The sequence below is a fragment of the Vulpes lagopus genome, chromosome 11, assembly GCF_018345385.1.
Source record: "Vulpes lagopus strain Blue_001 chromosome 11, ASM1834538v1, whole genome shotgun sequence".
Classification (NCBI taxonomy): Eukaryota; Metazoa; Chordata; class Mammalia; order Carnivora; family Canidae; genus Vulpes; species Vulpes lagopus.
The window spans coordinates 74048573-74072053 of NC_054834.1; the positions used below are offsets into that span (position 1 = coordinate 74048573).

The 23481-nt window shown below is 45.5% G+C and overlaps 1 protein-coding gene across 4 annotated transcripts in view; it reads left to right on the forward strand.

Moving 5' to 3' along the window:
• Nucleotides 1-23481, forward strand: part of PC (pyruvate carboxylase) — a 118097-nt gene that overhangs the window by 10256 nt on the left and 84360 nt on the right. For 2 of the 4 annotated variants that reach the window (XM_041721781.1, XM_041721778.1), the window contains exons 1-2: nucleotides 569-718; nucleotides 5898-5935. The gene's annotated coding sequence lies outside the window, so the exon portion shown is untranslated. Of the gene's footprint in view, nucleotides 1-568; nucleotides 719-980; nucleotides 1258-5897; nucleotides 5936-23481 lie in introns of those variants that run through there. The other 2 variants (XM_041721779.1, XM_041721780.1) reach the window with 2 other exon arrangements.

Consider the following 23481-nt stretch of genomic DNA (forward strand, 5'->3'; position numbering starts at 1 on the left):
TCAGAGCGGTGAGGTTGCTTGTCCAAGGTCACACAGAGATGGACTCCTGCTCATCGCCCCCTCACCCCCACCCCAGCTAACCGACACAATCTCGATCACTCTTGTGGTACAACTGCCATCTCCTTCCTCCTGCCCGCTCCACAAACGCTTTTCCTCCGCCCTCTGCCCCGTCCGCTCCTTGCATCCGCGTCCAGCCGGGATCTCCCGGTCTCGGTGCGATCTGTTTTGCTTGCGGCTTTGGGAGACACGTGCTACTCGGGTGAATGAATCGCACGTCCCCACCCCCGCCGATAGCCAATCACAGCGTGCCGGAACCCGGTTACTTCCGCCTATTGCGGGCGGAGGCCCCGGCGCCGCGGCCCACGTGGGGCTCTAAAGGCAAGGGAGTAGGCGGTGGTGCGCCAGGGGCTGGATCTCCCAGCCTCCTCACCAATCCAGGGGCCCGCCGGCGACGCGAGGGGCGGAGCCGACGTGGGGCGCCAAGGCTTAAACGTGACGGGTAGGCGGGAGGTAGGGAGGAGTCCTGAGCCGGGAGCGGTGAGTGACGGTCGTCATTGCCCAATAACAGGAGGGGTTGGGCTGTCTGAGCCAATAAGAAGTCCGTAAGGCGGGGCCAGGACTGCAGCAAGTTCGGTTGCGCGGAGGCCGCAGCTGTTCCCTGTCAGTGGAGGCAGCGGCGGTAGAGACGGTGGCGACGACTTGCGGCGGAGGCGAGGAGGTGAGTGCCGGCGGCGCTGCGCACCTTCCTCTCCTCGCGACGGGTCGGAGCCCGTGGGCGTGCGCCAGCGCCGCCGTGGGGGACGCTTATGTAAGGGTCGTGCGCGCCAAGGCGGTGCGGTCTCCACGAGTGACGGCTGGAGGAGACGGCGGCGGGCGGTGCGCGACGCGACGTGCGCCGCCCCTCCCTTCCCCCTCCCCCTCCTGCGGGGCGGCCGGCGCGGGCCCGCCTTCACCCGCCTCACGGCGCGCGAGAGCTCCCGGGACCCTTCGCCCAGACCCCGTCCCGCCTCTCCGCCGGTGTCCGTCTGCACGGGCGCAGCCGGGCCTCGTCAGCTCCGCGTCCCTGGCGGTCGCCGGCGGCCTTATTCCTGCCCTCGAGCCCATTTTGCAGATGGAGAAACTGATGCACGGAACCCCCGGATGCCCCGGGCGAGAGGTTCCTGTGGATTCGAACCCAAGTCTGTCAGAATCGGGAGCCTAAGTTTCCCCCAGCGTACTGGAAGTTGTTCAGCCCTGAAGGATGCTGTGGCGTGCCAGGCAAGGGTTTTCTGTGTTCCAAGTGCCTGCACTCCGCCTGCTGTAGGGATTCTTGTAATAATCCGGTCGGGCATTCGTTTTAGAGGCAAAGCAGTGATTCGCCCGAGGCTGCTCAGTGAGGAGGAGGTGGGGCTGCACTCAGCCCGTTATTCTAACAGGCTGGAGCAGTTTACAAAGTGCACTGGCCTCGGGCGTGAGGAGCAGCAGGTGGTCCTGGAAGTGCCCTCCTGGGCACGGAATCAGGAGCACAGGGCAGGCTTCGAGGACCTGCCGTGGCAGGTTCTTTCCAGCCGAACTTGTTTTGTGTACTTTTGAGTTGTTTCACCTCTGACAAGCTCTTTCCTCATCTCCTAAATGCTGGGGTTAGGCCAAGTCCCTAGGTTCCCGGCAGCTCTGAAAGCCCTACAAATCAAAATGTTTTGTGAGAGAGAGTAGGCCAGGGCCCATTGTCCCCATTCTGCAGCTGAGAAAGCCAAGGCTCCAAGAGGTGCCGGTGTTTGTGAGATCACAGTTAGAGCTTCTCAGTGTCTTTACCAAGAAGTCCTTGCCTTCCCTCCTAACAGCATCCCCGGCTTCTCCATGCCACCCTTCCCCTGCCGGTGATGCAGACACTTTCGGTGAGGGTGGATGTGCTGGACATGTGTAGTTGCTCACAGCGGGAGCTCTTCTGTTTGTCCATTCACCATCTTCACCATCCTAATTCAGGAACTCTCCATCCCATTCTTTTGCACGTCTACCCTGTTGGGAGCCCTAGACTGGGCATTGAGATACTTGGGAGGTGAAGTTAATTCTTGCCCCAGGACTGCTGGCAAACTGGGGAGAGAAATAGAAGCAGAACTAAGCCGTGAGTGTACATGCCACAGGTATTTGTAGAGAACCCAGTGTGGGTGAGGTATGGCCTCTAGGGGGACATGGAAGAGGAAATTCAGTAAAGGCCCACAAATCAGGGCAAACCACACACTAAGGCCAGGGAGAGAAGAAATGGGCTGGCTGGGGCTGGACTGGGGCAGGCTTTATGGAGGAGATGAGTCGTGAATCTCCTTCAATTCCACTGGAGCCCACGGTGAAGAAGCAGTGCTTGGATTTGAGCAGTCCAGGTTTTGTCATGGAGGAGAGGTGAGCTATACGCATTAGAACCCGCCAGAGAAAGGTTGAGGAAGATGGGAGGAGAATGTGGGGGAAGTAGTGCTTTCCAGTTGGATAGAAGTTTGGTCTGGCACTTAGAAGAGGCTTCTCTAGGAGATATAAAAGGTGAGGGCACTTGCCTAGGTGCAGAAAAGCCAGAAGTGAGATTGGGTTCCACAGGTGCCAGGGTGCTTGGTTGGGTGCCCAGGGCCCAGCAGCAGGCCTGAGCTACAGGTTGTGTGTGTGTTGTAGTGAGCAACTTGTGGGCAAGCATCTTGTGTTTCTAAATGGCTGCCCTGCTAGAAGTGGCTTTGTTCACAATTGTTGCCCAATATCTGTCTGTTTGTTGAATTGAATTAGATTGCCACTGAAAGTTTCCACAATTTGTCCCAATGTCCCCTCTGTGCCTTCTTTCCTACTCTCTCTCCCAAGGCCTACTCCAGCCTGATGGACCCTCTGTGCCAGTACTCACTTCCAAGATCGTCCTTCAGGAAGGTTTGCCCTGGTGGCTGTAGCCTCTTGGACCCCTGCTACCTTTGGTTTATGAATACAGGCCACTTGCCCATTTTTGTCCTGCTCTTTGCTTTCTCCTTGTTTCACATCTGGCACTCCAGTACCCCACGTATGGTGCTAGGTTCCAGTCCTCCCAGCACTACTCACAGAGGCCCTGGGACCATGGCAGGGTGGATCTCAGACCCAGGTCTTTCCAAATTGCAGTTCCCCGTGTACCTCTGCCCTGTGTTCTGTTAGTGCTGTTGACAAATGTTTCAGGTGAATTACTGGAAATGGCACAAATTGGAAACCAATGAGGAAGGAAGGGCGGAAGTTGGGGAACCAGGAAGGGAGTACCATTTGGATGCTGCATGGATGACTGTCGTAGGGCGGTGCATCTGGGAGGAAGGCCTGGGCAGACCCCAGACCATGTAAATCTTATCGCTAGCACTCTTCTGCATGAGCAGGATGCCTCAAGTAGATGTTCTTGAGGATTAGTGTGGGCCCTCTTTTTGGCTGCCTCCCAACAGCATCTGACCCTCTTCTGAGGGGGCCCCTACCCCTCACATCCAGAGAGTGTGCCTGTTTGGGGGCTACTCTCTCGCCAGAGACCTCCTTTGCAGAAGTGGGCCATTTTGCCTGCTTACTCTGAAACCTCACCTGGGCCTGACTGACCACTCCTTGGTCTCTGCCCTAGCTGCTTCTAGTCTTGGTTTTAGACATGTTCCCGAACTGCCAAAGGAGTAGAACACCATAAGGGACAGGGAAATGATGGAAAGAAGAACCATTTCCTCTTCCCTACTCAATGAAAAGATGTGAGGCCATCTCTGGGCTTTTTCTCCCATTTGACACCTGTTCAGGTACCCTCTTCTGCCTCACCCCTCGTCTAAGACTGCTTGCTGTCATCCCAGACTTTCTTTTTAGTGTCCTTTCCTCATTCTTGTTCCTTGGTGACCTTGTTTTCTGCAGGGCTTTTCCTCGTACCTTGTCCTATCAAAGTGAAATTATTTGTCAAGATTCAGGCTTTCTTACAGTATTAAGTCTTGCCAAGTCTGTTCAGTTGGAAGTGGGCTCTCTTTTAATAACAGTAATGATAACTAATAATTTATTGTTATTAACAATAAAAGCCAACCTTTATGGTGCTGTTACTGTAACTGTATGGTGGCAGGGGGCCTTGCAAGGCCCCTCTCCCCATGTATCACTTCATGTGATCATGACAACAACTCTACAGCAAAAGTGCCTTTAGGCCCTCATTTACATGTCCACCCCAAGCCACCAGGCTTGGAGTCTCCTTGACTCCCTCTCAAACATGACCCCATTTTCTTTCTTTTCTTTTCTTTCTTTCCTGAAGATTTTATTTATTTGTTTGAGAGAGAGCAGCAGAGGCAGAGGGAGAATCAGAGTCCCCACTGAGCAGGGAGCCCAATGTGGGGCTCGATCCCAGGACCCTGGGATCATGACCTGAGCCAAAGGCAGACACTTAACCAACTGAGCCACCCAGGTACCCCTTCGTTTTCATCCTCTATTTGCTAGCCCTCAACAACTTGCTCTTGGGCCTTTGGGGAACAGAGCCTGTGCCTTCTGGCAGGCTGCCTCGTGCAAGATACGTGCTCGATAAATATTTTATTGAATTTAATGCCTCAAACATTCATTTCTAGCCTTGAAATAATCTATCAAGGCAACTGATCTTCTTAGAACATGGATTCAGTACATTTGATGGCTTGCTGGCCTTTGTCTCCATTTTGCTCTTTACTGACCAGTGGCTAGAGCTGACAGACAGATGTGGCCTTTCTAAAACAAGGGGTGTCTGGGTGGTTCAGTTGGTTAAGCATATGACTTTGGCTCCAGTCATGATCTCAGGGGGTCCTGGGATTGGCTCTCTGTAGGCCTCCATGCTCAGTGGATAGTCTGTTTCTCCTCCCTCTGCTCTTACTCATTCTCTCTCTCTCAAATAAATAAATAAAATCTTTTTTTTTGTTTTTTGTTCTTTTTAATAAATAAAATCTTTAAAAACAAACAAAAAAACTGAAAAAGTCTGTAGAAATCTGAAAAATTATGGGCTTCCATGGATCTAAACAAGGGGTGTGCTCTCGTGTGTGTGTGTGTGTGTGTGTGTGTGTGTGTGTGTGTGTATTATCTCTGCAGGAAAAGATCTGAGGAAACGGAAAGAGGAGACCTATCAGCTCTCAGGTCACGTAAGACAGTTCTTAATTAGTGTCAGGTTGCTTAGTGAGATAGGAACCAGGCTCAGAGAATCCAAAGGGGAGGAAGTAACTCCTGAAGGATTAGAGACAGCTCTGCCAGAAAGTGGGCCTGGGCTGGCTGGAGGTGGGCAGGAAGAGAAAGCACTTCAGATAAAACAATACAAATTTCTAGAACTTCTTGTTCTTATGTAGTGGGTGCTAGGAAAGGTCTTACTTTAATGCTTCTTACTAATAAGCACGTTGGCTAATGTCTGAGAGCATCCTTTGTACCAGGCTTGGTGCCAGTGCTTTGTCTGTGTTACCTCACTGGGAACTCTATGAGCTGGATGCTGTTACCATTCCCATTTCACAGACGAGGAAACAGGCTTTGAGTGGTTATGGGAATGGGTGACTGAGCGTCAAGGGTGGGGCCCAGACAGTTGGATAAGAGCCAGGGTGCTTGGGACACCTGCGTGTCTTGGTGGTTGAGCATCTGCCTTTGGCTCAGGTCGTGATCCCGGGGTCCTGCGATCAAGTCCTGCATCAGGTTCTCTGCATGGAGCCTGCTTCTCCCTCTGCCTATGTCTCTGTCTCTCTCTCTGTGTCTATCATGAATAAATAAATAAAATCTTAAAAAAAAAAAAAAAAAAAAGAACCAGGGTGCTCTCAGCCCTGTGCTGTCCTGGGCTCCCAACCCCCACCGCTGTCCCAAGTCCCTAAGATGGAAGCAAAGCAACAGGTATCTCTCTGGGTTCTAAATCTATGTTCTTGCCACTCCTAGGTTCTTTGGGGGAATGCTCAGAGAAATGAAGATAACACTTCTTTTTTCTTTTACTTTAGATAGCAGCTGCTTTCTGAGAACTGACAGAACACTGAGGGTAAGTCCGTGCCTGAATCCAGGTCGGTGGGATGTGTGTGGGTCTTCTTCAGGAGCAGTTGTAGATGTTAGCAGTCCTAGAACATCAGTTATCGAGTTCAATTAAAAAAAAAAAAAAAAAAGGCCAAGTGACTGTCATCTGTACTTGATCTCTCTCTTGGTTTACATAGGAAAGTGACATCTGGCTCCCTGCCAGCCACAGTTGGTAGCCAGCAGCCTCAGCAGGAGGCCTGACTTCTGGAAGCGTGTGTGGCTTGGGATGCTGGTGAGGCTTCCCAGGACCACAAGAAGCATGTTTAGAGCTGGGCACCTCCTGGGAAGACCCCTTGAGTCAATGAGTAGAACAGACGGCTGGGCAGTGGGGGACTCTGGGAAGTGTGAAGCTGGATCTGGGAGGTGGCTCTGTCAGCTGGCTGTAAAAACACCTGACACATGTTTCCAGACAATGACACTCAGGCTTTGGGAGTCAAAATGATAAGGGGACCAGGGGGTGCAGTTGGACCTTCTCCCATGTAGTGCTCAGGCAGCACTGTCATATATAACCAGCTGCTTCTCTCACACAGGTTTCCCCTGATGCACTGATCTGGGTGCATCTCAGCCTAATGCCGAGGCCCTCTAGGCAGAGTACACCTAACGATCCAGTACTATTTCCTGCTGCTAATCCACATGAACATCCTAGCTGGGCACGGTCCTTGCGCTCTGTCTAGCATTCCCCCTGTATTTCAGACACCAATAATGTTGCTCTTTGTACATCCAGAGGCAGGCCAGTTACTATCCTCATTTTGTAGCTGGGGGCCCTGGGGACATTGTGGCCCAGGGACAACTTTCCCCATGGCTCAGGTTCTGTGCTCAGAGTGGAGATTCCTTTGTGTTGGGATTTTTCTTGGGTTTCCACCCATTGTGCAGGAGTTCTTCTCAGGTGACCCTTCATGACTTAGGAGTTGTCCTGCTTTCTGATATGTTCCCATGATCCTCTCTAGTCCTATGTCTTGGACCATTTTCCACTCTAGGATTGCATTTGCTTTGAAAAGCAGGTGGAGTAGGGTACCTGGCTGGCTCAGCATGTGACTCTTGACCTTAGGGTTGTGAATTCAAGCCCCACATTGGGTGTGGAGCCTACTTATAAAAAAAAAAAAACTCATTATATGCGAACCAGGTGGAGTAAAGGCAGATGGGTATGAATTTTTGATGGACTCTACTCCATAAAGGTTCCACTGCCCTGTTCTCTGTTTGCTCTTCTCTTTCTGTTCTTGGTTGACAGAGTTGAATGTTATTGCTCTTACTTGCATCCCTTTGAGGAGAGGTGCGAAAGTTGGGTGAAGGCCCCAAACCACCTATCTTATGGAGCTGAGAAACTGGGGCCCAGAGAAGGCTGATTAGCAGTATCCCAGATTCTGACCCCCTCCTCCCCTTTTAAGAGTGTCTTCTTTTCTTGTATATCTTCCCTCAAATCCATCAGTAGCAAGGGAAAATTAGTTGCCAAGAAGGGCTGCCTTTTACCAGCTCATCTAATTTGTTAAGGCTTGTCTGGCACTTCATCCCTAAGTCCCTGCTGAGTCCCTGGAGTTTTGCTTATTAGTTACTGGAACTAAGACTGCTATGGGAGGTGGCCGCCCTGTTCTCCTCCTTTGCTGTCTCCTTGGTGATCCTGGAGGGAGGGGGATGTGGGATGTTGTTGGTTTTTTGTTTTTTTTTTTAAGCAGAATGCCGGTAGGTGTAACTGAGGTCGTCCCAGCAGCCCCTTGTTGCTGCTGTCCGCAGCTCCTTATCCTGATTTGCCTGCAGGCCAGAGAAGGGGGTGGGTGTGGGTGGGTATCCAAGACTGCTCTAAGTACATTTCCACCAGCTGTGTGGGAATGGGGCCAAACTCCACATGTGGCAGCTCCCCTCCCCACAGACATTCATCCCTGGCTGAGGCCTTGGGTAAAATTCCATGATCTGTCTGTGCTGAGTCATGCTTAGTCTCTGAGGATACGTGTGGCACCTTTCACATGTCTGTCCTTAGTCAGCCAGGGGTCTGGGAAAGGCTATTTCTCTGAAGTGATATCCTGCTGCTGATCATTTGTATTTGCATATCACTGCTTTTACTAATGTGCTGTTTACCAGTATGAAATTTATTAACATGAAATCACTAATAATAAATATTGTTTATTCTGGATTCCTCTCTTATGGATGAGGAAACTGAAGGTCAGAGACTAAGTGATTTGGTGAGTTTTAGGTGACTGGAATGTCAGGGTGAGGTTTGTGATGCAGGTCCCGGGGATCCCTGAAGGGACTTTCTGATTAATACTTGATTCCATTTGCAAACTTAACTCATTTGAAAATTGTCACTTGGGGATCCCTGGGTGGCGCAGCGGTTTAGCGCCTGCCTTTGGCCCAGGGCGCGATCCTGGAGACCCGGGATCGAATCCCATGTCGGGCTCCCGGTGCATGGAGCCTGCTTCTCCCTCTGCCTGTGTCTCTGCCTTTCTTTCTCTCTCTCTCTGTGTGACTATCATAAATAAATAAAAATTAAAAAAAAATTTATAAAAAAAATTAAAAAAAGAAAATTATAACTTGAATTTATAAATTACATTCAACTTTCTTTAATTATTTTAATGCTTCCATTGTCTGCTTAACAAATATCCCTAATGCTTAAATAATTCCTGTAAATCTAATAAATTAAGCTGACAAATTTTCTTAAACATTCTTATGTTTTACCACTTGAAAGCTATTCTACTCACTTTATTGAGGTGTATTTAACATAAATTGCACATCTTTAGTGTACAGTGTATGTTTTCACATATGTATACTCTTGTGAAACCTTAACCACACTTAAGATAATGAACCCATCGGGATCCCTGGTGGCTCAGCGGTTTAGCACCTGCCTGTGGCCCAGGGCACGACCCAGAAGTCCTGGATCCGAGTCCCGCATCAGGCTCCCAGCATGGAGCCTGCTTCTCCCTCCTCCTGTGTCTCTGCCTTTCTTTCTCTCTCTCTCTGTGTGACTATCATAAATAAATAAATAAATAATAAATAAATAAATAAAATCTTAAAAAAAAAAAAAAAAAAAAGAACCAGGGTGCTCTCAGCCCTGTGCTGTCCTGGGCTCCCAACCCCCACCGCGTCCCTAGGCCCTAAGATGGAAGCAAAGCAACAGGTATCTCTCTGGGTTCTAAATCTATGTTCTTGCCACTCCTAGGTTCTTTGGGGGAATGCTCAGAGAAATGAAGAATAACACTTCTTTTTTCTTTTACTTTAGATAGCAGCTGCTTTTGAGATCTGACAGTACACTGAGGGTAAGTTCGTGCCGATAATTTTTTTTCCAGGTCGGTGGGATGTGTGTGGGTCTTCTTCAGGAGCAGTTGTAGATTTAGCAGTCCTAGAACATCAGTTATCGAGTTCAATTAAAAAAAAAAAAAAAAAAAGGCCAAGTGACTGTCATCTGTACTTGATCTCTCTCTTGGTTACATAGGAAAGTGACTCTGGCTCCCTGCCAGCCACAGTTGGTAGCCAGCAGCCTCAGCAGGAGGCCTGACTTCTGGAAGCGTGTGTGGCTTGGGATGCTGGTGAGGCTTCCCAGGACCACAAGAAGCATGTTTAGAGCTGGGCACCTCCTGGGAAGACCCCTTGAGTCAATGAGTAGAACAGACGGCTGGGCAGTGGGGGACTCTGGGAAGTGTGAAGCTGGATCTGGGAGGTGGCTCTGTCAGCTGGCTGTAAAAACACCTGACACATGTTTCCAGACAATGACACTCAGGCTTTGGGAGTCAAAATGATAAGGGGACCAGGGGGTGCAGTTGGACCTTCTCCCATGTAGTGCTCAGGCAGCACTGTCATATATAACCAGCTGCTTCTCTCACACAGGTTTCCCCTGATGCACTGATCTGGGTGCATCTCAGCCTAATGCCGAGGCCCTCTAGGCAGAGTACACCTAACGATCCAGTACTATTTCCTGCTGCTAATCCACATGAACATCCTAGCTGGGCACGGTCCTTGCGCTCTGTCTAGCATTCCCCCTGTATTTCAGACACCAATAATGTTGCTCTTTGTACATCCAGAGGCAGGCCAGTTACTATCCTCATTTTGTAGCTGGGGGCCCTGGGGACATTGTGGCCCAGGGACAACTTTCCCCATGGCTCAGGTTCTGTGCTCAGAGTGGAGATTCCTTTGTGTTGGGATTTTTCTTGGGTTTCCACCCATTGTGCAGGAGTTCTTCTCAGGTGACCCTTCATGACTTAGGAGTTGTCCTGCTTTCTGATATGTTCCCATGATCCTCTCTAGTCCTATGTCTTGGACCATTTTCCACTCTAGGATTGCATTTGCTTTGAAAAGCAGGTGGAGTAGGGTACCTGGCTGGCTCAGCATGTGACTCTTGACCTTAGGTTGTGAATTCAAGCCCCACATTGGGTGTGGAGCCTACATATAAAAAAAAAAAAACTCATTATATGCGAACCCAGGTGTGAAGGGTAAAGGCAGATGGGGTATGAATTTTTGATGGACTCTACTCCATAAAGGTTCCACTGCCCTGTTCTCTGTTTGCTCTTCTCTTTCTGTTCTTGGTTGACAGAGTTGAATGTTATTGCTCTTACTTGCATCCCTTTGAGGAGAGGTGCGAAAGTTGGGTGAAGGCCCAACAACCTATCTTATGGAGCTGAGAAACTGGGGCCCAGAGAAGGCTGATTAGCAGTATCCCAGATTCTGACCCCCTCCTCCCCTTTTAAGAGTGTCTTCTTTTCTTGTATATCTTCCCTCAAAATCCATCAGTAGCAAGGGAAAATTAGTTGCCAAGACGGGCTGCCTTTTACCAGCTCATCTAATTTGTTAAGGCTTGTCTGGCACTTCATCCCTAAGTCCCTGCTGAGTCCCTGGAGTTTTGCTTATTAGTTACTGGAACTAAGACTGCTATGGGAGGTGGCCGCCCTGTTCTCCTCCTTTGCTGTCTCCTTGGTGATCCTGGGAGGGAGGGGGATGTGGGATGTTGTTGGTTTTTGTTTTTTTTTTTAAGCAGAATGCCGGTAGGTGTAACTGAGGTCGTCCCAGCAGCCCCTTGTTGCTGCTGTCCGCAGCTCCTTATCCTGATTTGCCTGCAGGCCAGAGAAGGGGGTGGTGCTGGGTGGGTATCCAAGACTGCTCTAAGTACATTTCCACCAGCTGTGTGGGAATGGGGGCCAAACTCCACATGTGGCAGCTCCCCTCCCCACAGACATTCCATCCCTGGCTGAGGCCTTGGGTAAAATTCCATGATCTGTCTGTGCTGAGTCATGCTTAGTCTCTGAGGATACGTGTGGCACCTTTCACATGTCTGTCCTTAGTCAGCCAGGGGTCGTGGGAAAGGCTATTTCTCACTGAAGTGATATCCTGCTGCTGATCATTTGTTTTGCATATCACTGCTTTTACTAATGTGCTGGTTACCAGTATGAAATTTTATTAACATGAAATCACTAATAATAAATATTGTTTATTCTGGATTCCTCTCTTATGGATGAGGAAACTGAAGGTCAGAGACTAAGTGATTTGGTGAGTTTTAGGTGACGGAATGTCAGGGTGAGGTTTGTGATGCAGGTCCCGGGGATGCCTCTGAGGGACTTTCTGATTAATACTTGATTCCATTGCAAACTTAACTCATTTGAAAATTGTCACTTGGGGGATCCTGGGTGGCGCAGCGGTTTAGCGCCTGCCTTTGGCCCAGGGGCGCGATCCTGGAGACCCGGGATCGAATCCCATGTCGGGCTCCCGGTGCATGGAGCTCGTTCTCCCTCTGCCTGTGTCTCTGCCTTTCTTTCTCTCTCTCTCTGTGTGACTATCATAAATAAATAAAAATTAAAAAAAAATTTATAAAAAAAAAATTAAAAAAAGAAAATTATAACTTGAATTTATAAATTACATTCAACTTTCTTTAATTATTTTAATGCTTCCATTGTCTGCTTAACAAATATCCCTAATGCTTAAATAATTCCTGTAAATCTAATAAATTAAGCTGACAAATTTTCTTAAACATTCTTATGTTTTACCACTTGAAGCTATTCTACTCACTTTATTGAGGTGTATTTAACATAAATTGCACATCTTTAGTGTACAGTGTATGTATTCACATAATGTATACTCTTGTGAAACCTTAACCACACTTAAGATAATGAACACATCGGGGATCCCTGGGTGGCTTCAGCGGTTTAGCACCTGCCTGTGGCCCAGGGCACGATCCTGGGTCCTGGGATCGAGTCCCGCTTAGGGCTCCAGCATGGAGCCTGCTTCTCCCTCTGCCTATGTCTCTGTCTCTCTCTCTATGTCTATCATAAATAAATAAATAAATAAATAAATAAATAAATAAATAAATAAATAAATCTTTAAAAAAAAAGATAATGAACACATTCATCACCTCCCATATGTCCTCATGCCCCTTGGTAGTTCTTCCCTCCCACCCCTTTCTGCTTCCCCAGCCCCAAGTAATCACTAAATTGCTTTCTGTTACTGTAGATTAGTTGACATCTTTTGGAATTTTACATTAGTGGAATCAGAGAGTATGTATCCTTTTTTGGTTTGGCTTCTTTCACTCTGCATAATTTTTTGAGGTTTGTCCATGTTGTTGCATCCATCCGTAGTTCTTTCCCTTTTGCTTCAGAGTAGTATTCCATTATGTGGGTATCCCACAGTGTGTTTATTATCCATTCACCTGTTGTTGGTTGTTTCACTCATTTTCCAGGTTTTGGTGGTTCTAAATAAAGCTGTTATAAATGTTTGTGCACAAGTCTTCGTGTGGATATCTTTCCTTTCTCTTGGGTAGACATGTAAGAGTGGAGTGGCTAGATCATATGGTAGGCATGTGTGTAACTTGAACTTGCCCAACCTTCTTCCAAAGTGGCTGTACCATTTTACATTCCCACCAGCTGTGTATGAGAGCTCCAGGCTCTCCACACCTCACTGATACTGGATATGGTCAGTCTTTTACATTTTAGGCATTCTAAAAGATGTGTATTCATGTTTTGTGGTTCCAATGTGAATTTCTTTTGTCACTATTGATGTTGGGCATATTTGAGCTTATTTGTCATCTGCCATACTAATTTTAAACTTAATAAAATTCCTGCTTAAAATTGTGTCTGAACCAATTACTCAGTTACATATGTTAATTGGGAATCTTGAGACTAACTCGTTATTCTGAACAGACTGAATTCCCTTGAATTAAAGTACATAGAATATTAGATATGTACAGATTTCTTTTCTTTTCTTTCTTTTTTCTTTTCTTTTTTCTTTTCTTTTCTTTTCTTTTCTTTTCTTTTCTTTCTTTCATTTTCTTTTTCTTTTCTTTTCTTTTCTTTTCTTTTCTTTTCTTTTCTTTTCTTTTCTTTTCTTTTCTTTCTTTTAAGATTTTATTTATTTATTCATGAGAACACACAGAGAGATAGAGGCAAAGACACAGGCAGAGGAGAAGCTGGCTCCATGCAGGGAGCCCCCCGTTGGGGGACTTGAATCCCGGGTCTCTGGCATCACGCCCTGAGCCAAAGGCAGACGCTCAATGCTGAGCCACCCAGGCGTCCCAATAACATACAGATTTCTTTTCTTTTCTTTTCTTTTTTTTCTTTTCTTTTTTTTCTTTTCTTTTCTTTTCTTTTCTTTTTTTTCTTTTCTTTTTTTTCTTTTCTTTTTTTTCTTTTCTTTTCTTTTCTTTTTTTTTTTATTTTTTTTTTATTTTTACTTGCTCTTACTTGATCCTTTGAGGAGAGGTGCGAAAGTTGGGTGAAGGCCCAACAACCTATCTTATGGAGCTGAGAAACTGGGGCCCAGAGAAGGCTGATTAGCAGTATCCCAGATTCTGACCCCCTCCTCCCCTTTTAAGAGTGTCTTCTTTTCTTGTATATCTTCCCTCAAATCCATCAGTAGCAAGGGAAAATTAGTTGCCAAGAAGGGCTGCCTTTTACCAGCTCATCTAATTTGTTAAGGCTTGTCTGGCACTTCATCCCTAAGTCCCTGCTGAGTCCCTGGAGTTTTGCTTATTAGTTACTGGAACTAAGACTGCTATGGGAGGTGGCCGCCCTGTTCTCCTCCTTTGCTGTCTCCTTGGTGATCCTGGAGGGAGGGGGATGTGGGATGTTGTTGGTTTTTTGTTTTTTTTTTTAAGCAGAATGCCGGTAGGTGTAACTGAGGTCGTCCCAGCAGCCCCTTGTTGCTGCTGTCCGCAGCTCCTTATCCTGATTTGCCTGCAGGCCAGAGAAGGGGGTGGGTGTGGGTGGGTATCCAAGACTGCTCTAAGTACATTTCCACCAGCTGTGTGGGAATGGGGCCAAACTCCACATGTGGCAGCTCCCCTCCCCACAGACATTCATCCCTGGCTGAGGCCTTGGGTAAAATTCCATGATCTGTCTGTGCTGAGTCATGCTTAGTCTCTGAGGATACGTGTGGCACCTTTCACATGTCTGTCCTTAGTCAGCCAGGGGTCTGGGAAAGGCTATTTCTCTGAAGTGATATCCTGCTGCTGATCATTTGTATTTGCATATCACTGCTTTTACTAATGTGCTGTTTACCAGTATGAAATTTATTAACATGAAATCACTAATAATAAATATTGTTTATTCTGGATTCCTCTCTTATGGATGAGGAAACTGAAGGTCAGAGACTAAGTGATTTGGTGAGTTTTAGGTGACTGGAATGTCAGGGTGAGGTTTGTGATGCAGGTCCCGGGGATCCCTGAAGGGACTTTCTGATTAATACTTGATTCCATTTGCAAACTTAACTCATTTGAAAATTGTCACTTGGGGATCCCTGGGTGGCGCAGCGGTTTAGCGCCTGCCTTTGGCCCAGGGCGCGATCCTGGAGACCCGGGATCGAATCCCATGTCGGGCTCCCGGTGCATGGAGCCTGCTTCTCCCTCTGCCTGTGTCTCTGCCTTTCTTTCTCTCTCTCTCTGTGTGACTATCATAAATAAATAAAAATTAAAAAAAAATTTATAAAAAAAATTAAAAAAAGAAAATTATAACTTGAATTTATAAATTACATTCAACTTTCTTTAATTATTTTAATGCTTCCATTGTCTGCTTAACAAATATCCCTAATGCTTAAATAATTCCTGTAAATCTAATAAATTAAGCTGACAAATTTTCTTAAACATTCTTATGTTTTACCACTTGAAAGCTATTCTACTCACTTTATTGAGGTGTATTTAACATAAATTGCACATCTTTAGTGTACAGTGTATGTTTTCACATATGTATACTCTTGTGAAACCTTAACCACACTTAAGATAATGAACACATCGGGGATCCCTGGGTGGCTCAGCGGTTTAGCACCTGCCTGTGGCCCAGGGCACGATCCTGGAGTCCTGGGATCGAGTCCCGCATCAGGCTCCCAGCATGGAGCCTGCTTCTCCCTCCTCCTGTGTCTCTGCCTCTCTCTCTCTATGTCTATCATAAATAAATAAATAAATAAATAAATAAATAAATAAATAAATAAATAAATCTTTAAAAAAAAAGATAATGAACACATTCATCACCTCCCATATGTCCTCATGCCCCTTGGTAGTTCTTCCCTCCCACCCCTTTCTGCTTCCCCCAGCCCCAAGTAATCACTAAATTGCTTTCTGTTACTGTAGATTAGTTGACATCTTTTGGAATTTTACATTAGTGGAATCAGAGAGTATGTATCCTTTTTGGTTTGGCTTCTTTCACTCTGCATAATTTTTTGAGGTTTGTCCATGTTGTTGCATCCATCCGTAGTTCTTTCCCTTTTGCTTCAGAGTAGTATTCCATTATGTGGGTATCCCACAGTGTGTTTATTATCCATTCACCTGTTGTTGGTTGTTTCACTCATTTTCCAGGTTTTGGTGGTTCTAAATAAAGCTGTTATAAATGTTTGTGCACAAGTCTTCGTGTGGATATCTTTCCTTTTCTCTTGGGTAGACATGTAAGAGTGGAGTGGCTAGATCATATGGTAGGCATGTGTGTAACTTGAACTTGCCCAACCTTCTTCCAAAGTGGCTGTACCATTTTACATTCCCACCAGCTGTGTATGAGAGCTCCAGGCTCTCCACACCTCACTGATACTGGATATGGTCAGTCTTTTACATTTTAGGCATTCTAAAAGATGTGTATTCATGTTTTGTGGTTCCAATGTGAATTTCTTTTGTCACTATTGATGTTGGGCATATTTGAGCTTATTTGTCATCTGCCATACTAATTTTAAACTTAATAAAATTCCTGCTTAAAATTGTGTCTGAACCAATTACTCAGTTACATATGTTAATTGGGAATCTTGAGACTAACTCGTTATTCTGAACAGACTGAATTCCCTTGAATTAAAGTACATAGAATATTAGATATGTACAGATTTCCTTTTCTTTTCTTTTCTTTTCTTTTCTTTTCTTTTCTTTTCTTTTCTTTTCTTTTCTTTTCTTTTCTTTCTTTTCTTTTCTTTCTTTTCTTTCTTTTTCTTTTCTTTTCTTTTCTTTTCTTTTCTTTTCTTTTCTTTTCTTTTCTTTTCTTTCTTTTAAGATTTTATTTATTTATTCATGAGACACACAGAGAGATAGAGGCAAAGACACAGGCAGAAGGAGAAGCAGGCTCCATGCAGGGAGCCCGATGTGGGACTTGATCCCGGGACTCTGGCATCACGCCCTGAGCCAAAGGCAGACGCTCAACTGCTGAGCCACCCAGGCGTCCCAATAACATACAGATTTCTTTTCTTTTTTTTTTTTTTCTCTCTTTTTTTTTAACTTTTATTTATTTATGATAGTCACAGAGAGAGAGAGAGAGAGGCAGAGACACAGGCAGAGGGAGAAGCAGGCTCCATGTTCCGGGAGCCCGATGTGGGATTCGATCCCGTGTCTCCAGGATCGCGCCCTGGGCCAAAGGCAGGCGCCAAACCGCTGCGCTACCCAGGGATCCCAACATACAGATTTCTTAACACAAAACTATAAATACTGTGGTTTTTATTTTCTTGGGCATATTTATTCTTAATGCTTTATCTTCCTGGAATTAGAGAATCTTGCCTAACAAAGAAATCATGCTGTGATTTCAAACTGTAGTAAGTTACTTTCCTAAACAACTTGAGGAGTTTCTCAACTAGATGACATTTCTCTATAATTCAAGAGATCCTAGCCAGGATAAAATTAGTTCTTTTTCTTTCAGTCCAACTGCTAGGCAGAGCCCTGATTCATTGCTGTTTTGCCCCCAAATGGGGATAGTCTCGCAGCCCATATGTCCCAGATTGAAGCATCACATTATCTAATCCTCTTCCCATGAAACTCTGCACTTTACCACCCAGGCTGCCATACTATATGACTGGATCACTAGATTCAATTAGCCTATTTAAGGCTTCATTTCTCATGTACTATGGTCACAAAATAGGTGGAATTAAAGTACGAAATAGGTGGAGTTGAGATTCTGTGTACTTCCAAGGCTTTGTTAGACCAAGGAATAGCTGTAAAATCAGGTCAGTGACCCAGCAGTGCGAAAATTTGAGTCTTGGTCTTCGGAGTCTAGGTCTAACATTCTATCCCCTAACCATCCCCCCGGCTTCCATTTCTTACATCTTCTCAAATGAAGAGAAAGGGAATCTGGTACTTCAGAGACTGGTGATTTCTGGTCAGGCTTGGTTACCAAGAAATCGTGGTACCAAGAACCCATGCCTGCCTTTTTCCTTTTCTTCAGTTCACCTTCCTGGAAATATTAAGAACCCTGGCTTTTCCCGACCTTACAGTGGAGAGCTACCAATGTCTTTGGAGGGGCCATTACCATCAAATTCTATTTATAGATTTGATGTTAGGTGATAAATGGATGTGGACTTGCATTCCCATCCTGGTCACTAGGTGGGGCCTCAGGAAACTTGTGGGTGATTAGTGGGACCTGGTTGAAAATTATTAATGCAGCCTGACCTCTCCTGTGATGGCCAATGCTGACGTCACCCCACGTGAGTAAGAATGAAGGTCTGTGGAGTTCCAAGAAAAGGAAATTTGAGTGGGGGACTGTCTTAGATTTCCGCTCTGCAGTCTGAAATACAGTCTTTATTTACCTTTGGCTCTGAGATTCCCCTTCAGGTGGTGAAGCAGCACTGTGTGATAATAAAGAGTATATTGATGATGGCAGTGAATCACTGAGTTAGCAGAATCTCTGTTCAGAGAGGGAGGAAGATGTGCTCCACCGTGGGGCAGGACATAAATGGCAGAGGATATATAGAAGATCACACCTAAAACTTAATGTAAATAAACAGCACTTGACATAGCAATTCCAGTTCTAGATATGTAACCTAAAGTATAATGGGGCAAGCACACAAACTGGGCTGTTCAGATCAGCATTTTTATAGCAGAAAATGGGAAACTGGGGCACCTGGCTGGCTCAGTTGGTGGAGCATGCAACTCTTGATCTTGAGGTTGGGAGTTTGAGCCCTACACTGGGTGTAGAGATTACTTAAAAATAAATCTTTAAAAAGGAAAAAAAAAAAAGAAAATGGGAAACCAAAATGTACATCAAAAAGTATTGTTACATATGCAGTCTGTTCAATGTCTATATAATGCAGCTTTAAAAATAGCCCATGTACCCTAATCAAACTGTTGCTCTAAATTTGTTACCCTAGAACAAGATGTGTTTATTTGAGAAAGGTATATTATAAAACAGAATGTATAACATCTTTTTGGTTATTTTGAAATGCTATACCAACATTTTTTTCCTGGATGCTGGAATTATAAAATTATGTGTTTAAATTGTTTTGTTTTGCTGTGTCTTTTAATTTTGAATAATCAGCTTTAAAAATGTTGTGTGAATCCGAGAAACCACCACGGAGCTGACACCGATGCAAGTGCACGAGCGTTTATTAGCAAGCTCGAGCTTGGGTCCAAGTGTGCCCGACACAGCGGAGCAGGGACTTGGACCTTGAAGTGGGTTACAGCTGGGTTTTTTATAGGCTGGTCTAGGGGATTTTCAGAAGGGGTGGAAGAATTTCTCCAAGTTCTGTGTACATTCTGATGTGGGGCTTTCAAGGGCATTGAGCTCTGTTCTCATTCTTTTTTTTTTTTTTTTAAGTTTTTAAAAATTTACTTATGATAGTCATACAGAGAGAGAGAGAGAGAGAGAGAGAGAGAGAGAGAGAGGCAGAGACATAGGCAGAGGGAGAAGCAGGCTCCATGCACCGGGAACCCGACGTGGGATTCGATCCCGGGTCTCCAGGATCGCGCCCTGGGCCAAAGGCAGGCGCTAAACTGCTGCGCCACCCAGGGATCCCCTGTTCTCATTCTTATATGAGACTTTCTACCATGGGCATGGGCTCTGTTGTCTTTCTGATATGGGATTACCTGCCGAGGACATTGAGGACATTCTGCAGTTTTTCCCATAAAGTTCAGCTCTTATTCACAGGGGCCTAAGATGGCTGTACTTGTGCTAATGCTAAACTTTAGGTGGGATGGCCTTAATTTTTCTTGGCCTCCACAAAAAAAAAATAGAAGGGTGTAATTTATAATACTATGTGGGCCATAAGATCAGGGATAGTGTTTAATTATCAGACTTCCTCTCTTTTACCTCAGTTCTCCAACAAATTGTTTAGGGGGATGAAAACCACTTTCTAAGTGCCATACAAGATATAGATTCCTGGGGAATAGTGGAATAAAGACTTCTTAAAAGATGCTTCTCTCTAAAGAAATAAAAAAAATTGGCAAAAATTGTAAAAATAATCTTTTTCAGAACTCTGGAAATTAAAGGCTTGCAGCAATCCAAGGAACATTTACTCAAGAGAAATGACTAAATCTTATTTTCCACAGAAATTATGAGTTCTGCAAAGAAACAGAGAATGGCACATGCATAGGAAAAGCTGCCAAAGGAAACTGTACTCAAGGAAGCTCAGATGTTGGACTTTTATAAAGACTTTAAATCAGCTATGTTAAAACATGTCTAAAAAACTAAGTATGAGAACAGTGCCTCAGCAAATAGAAATGATAGAAATTATTTAAAAAAAAAAAAAAAGGGCAGCCCCCGTAGCCCAGCAGTTTGGCGCCGCCTTCAGCCTGGGGTATGATCCTGGAGACCCGGGATCAAGTCCCATGTCAGGCTCCCTGCATGGAGCCTGCTTCTCTCCCTCTCCCTCTGCCTGTGTCTCTGCCTCTCTCTCTCTGTCTTTGATGAATAAATTTAAAAAAAATCTTAAAATTATTAAAAAAAGAACCAGAAAGAAGTTCGGGAGTTGAAAAATACAATAGCTAAAATGAAAAACTCACTAGAGGGTCTTAATAGCTGAATAAAGCAGGCAGAAGAATCTGTGAACTTGAAGATGGGTCATTGAGATTATCCATTCAGAGGAACGGAAGGGAGCAAGAATGAAGGAAAATGAACAGAGCCTCAGACACCTGCACAACACCATCAAGCCTATCAGCATTATTACACAACAAAAATTCAACAGTAAATTGGAAGATCTCATTGGCTTTATTAAATGATTCATGAATCTGGCAGCATCCCAACTAGCAAGTAGAGGAGAGCTCTAAGGAGTGGTACCAGGTATTTAAAAGAAGGTATTTATAGGAGGGGGTGGGTGAGGCAAGGAGTTATTAGCAGAATAAAAGAAGAAATTGTTCCAGATCAGTCACCTTCCCTTAGGTGATCTTATTAGATGGATTACGTTATCTTTCTCTGGGGGATGGTAAGGCCCAGATGACAGATTACCTCTTTGGTGCTGACCAGCATATTCTAGATTGATTGGTTTAAGATTCCAATCCTAGAGAATTTGAAACTGCAATTATTATTATTTATTTTTTAAAAATATTTTATTTATTCATGAGTGAGAGTGAGAGTGAGAGTGAGTCACACAGAGTGAGAGAGAGAGAGGCAGAGGGAGAAGCAGGCAACACGCAGGAAGCCCAACGTGTGACTTGATCCTGGGTCTCCAGGATCAGGCCCTGGGCCAAAGGCGGCCGCTAAACCCCTGAGCCACCCAGGCTGCCCTGGCTGAGCCACCCGGGCTGCTCTCCATTTCCATTTTAAAGTAAGCTCTACTTAGGTTGAGTAGATGGGGCTTGAACTCAACCTCAAGACCAAGAGTCTCATATTCTACCCACTAAGCCAGCCAGGCATCCCTGTGGCTTTCTGGTAAAGTGTGTACATAATGAGTCCTAGCAGGAGAGGATGGAGAGAAAGGGGCAGAACAAATATTTGAAGAAATAATGGCCAAAAGCTTCCTAAATTTGATGAAAAACAGTAATTTACGTACCCAAGAGGCTCAGCAAACTCCAAATAGGGAAACTCAAAGAAAGCCACATTTAGGCATCTCATAAAGAATCTTTAAAGCAGCACTTAAGCAACTCATCACAAACAAGGAATCTTTGATAAGATTAAGAGCTCATTTCTCCCTGCAAACCACAGAGGCCAGAGGCAGTGGGATGAACACAGGTACGGAGAGGCAAACTTTCAATGTATTTGACGTTTGAGTCTGAGATAGCTTGGATCTCTTCTGTCATCAGGGACAACATATCAGTTTAATCCTTAAATAACAATTACTTGAGGTCTTTTCACACTATTCTGCAAGAAGTCTGTCTTTTACCATGTTCCCCTCCCGAAGTATTTCTAGAAATACCTAAGGAATGCTTATTCTGTGTTCTACCAAACCTAGAACGTAATAGGCCCCCCAAAATATTTGTTAAATGAATGAAACCTGTCTGGGTTGCTTCCTTCTTTGGTCAGCTGTCTATCCACTCTTGTGTGTGTCATCTCATTCTCCCTGTCTAAGGGTTATTATACCATTTTGCCTGAAACATGCAGACTAACCAGTTTAATAACTTTGAAAAACAGCATTTAAAAATATTACTGGACATTTTACAAAATTTTACTGACTGCTTGTGGATAGCAGAATGGAATTACAATACAGAAAAAAAGAAAGTTTTGAAAAATAGAACAGTTGTTGTAACCTAATAGTGGCAGCTTCTCCCCTGACCATTAGTCATCAGGTTTCACCAAATATTGGGGGCTAATCATGATCAGCACTTCCCAGGACACCATGGAACATCATCTGCTGATGTTCTATTGTTTCTCTTGGTAACACTCCTCATATATGTACAGCACTTTACAGTTTCATCATTTCATTGGATAGTCCTCACAGACACTGGTCAGGATCATGGTTTCACTGTTTATGAATGATAGATCAGAGATTGGAGGGGTTCAGTGACTCAGCCAGCTCTGCCAGGAAGCTTTGAAAGCAACAACTTAACTCCTGGCATTGAGACCTTCCTGCTGTCACACAGGATTAGAATGTGATGTGGCCGTGTCACAGTGTAAGGGCTGAAGAGATCACTCCGAAACTCAGTCTTTCCTACTTTAGTTCATCAACTCTTCATGGGGGTTTGCAGCTCCTCCCATAGGAGCCATTTGTTGTCACTGGACTTTGGCCAACCGGGAGCCTTCACTCAGGGCTGGAGGCTCCTCCCTGCTATGTTGCCAGAGGCCAAAGGCAGGGCCATCTCTACAAGACTTGAAGGTTTTGCTCCACCTGCCAGGCTTTCGACTGTTCTTTTCCAGCTGGTTTGCAAAGCCACTGTTTGTGTTTTTACTGACCCAATTCATATTTCCCTTTCCCTCCCTTTTTATCTCTGATAGTAACGGCAGTTGAATATTTGGCAGAATACATTCCCCATGACCTAAGCCTACAGATGTTTCACAGTTGAATGGTTTGAGAAAGGCAAAGGTTATGATTGTGAGGTGTTCCAAGAAATTGTTCTTTCCTCAGGTGTTTGCTGTGTATCTGTGGCAGGCATTGCTCTTTACTAAATACTGTAGGGCTATAGGAGGATCTGACAATGCTGTGGCCCTTGCCTTTGGTTGTGTATCCCATGGCTCGGGAGAGAAAATGCATGCGTGTGCTGGGGCAAAATACAGGCTCGCTCAAGTAGTGCCTGTTAAGGAGGAAGCATTATAACTCCTTCCCCCTGAGGGCTGCTTCTGTCAGGTGAGCTGCCCAATGCAGGCAGTTCCCAGAGAAGTGGTTAAGAGCAGGGCTCTGGAGTCAGGCAGTCAGGAGTGGAGTTTGGGTTTGGCCCTTTACCAGTCCTGCCACTCTGGCAGTTTCCTGAACTCCTGGGAGGCTTGGTTTCCTCATCTATAAAATAGAGGCAGTGAAACCATCCTCACAAGGGCCATTGGGGGAATTAAACGAAATCACTTTTTAAAGTGGCACCCAGCAGACACATCATCGTAGTGGCTGTGTTGATGGTGCTAGTGGATAGGAGCCACAGGGGGAACATGTTATAGAGTGGAAGACAGGAGGTGGGAGGCCTGCACTTTGAGGGGGACTGTGTCAGGTGGGTGGCCACACAGGAGGGACTTCTTGGGAGAGCTATCCCAGAGACAAGGGGGTCATATTTAGGCTGGCAGAGAGTGTGGTGCCTAAGTGGGGAATCTCTCCCCATCAGAGGAAGGCCTCCAGATGTGGGGTGGAGGCTGGGTGGTAAAAGGATTTGTTCGAGGCAGAACAAAGGAGATAGCACTTTATAGAATGCAGCAAGGTAGCAGAGGACAGGGCAGCAGAGCAGAGATGCAGCGAGGCAGTGGTTAGGGGCTGTTGGAATTCTCCCTTTTTTGGGTAACTATGCCAAGCTGTGGTTGCAAGTAA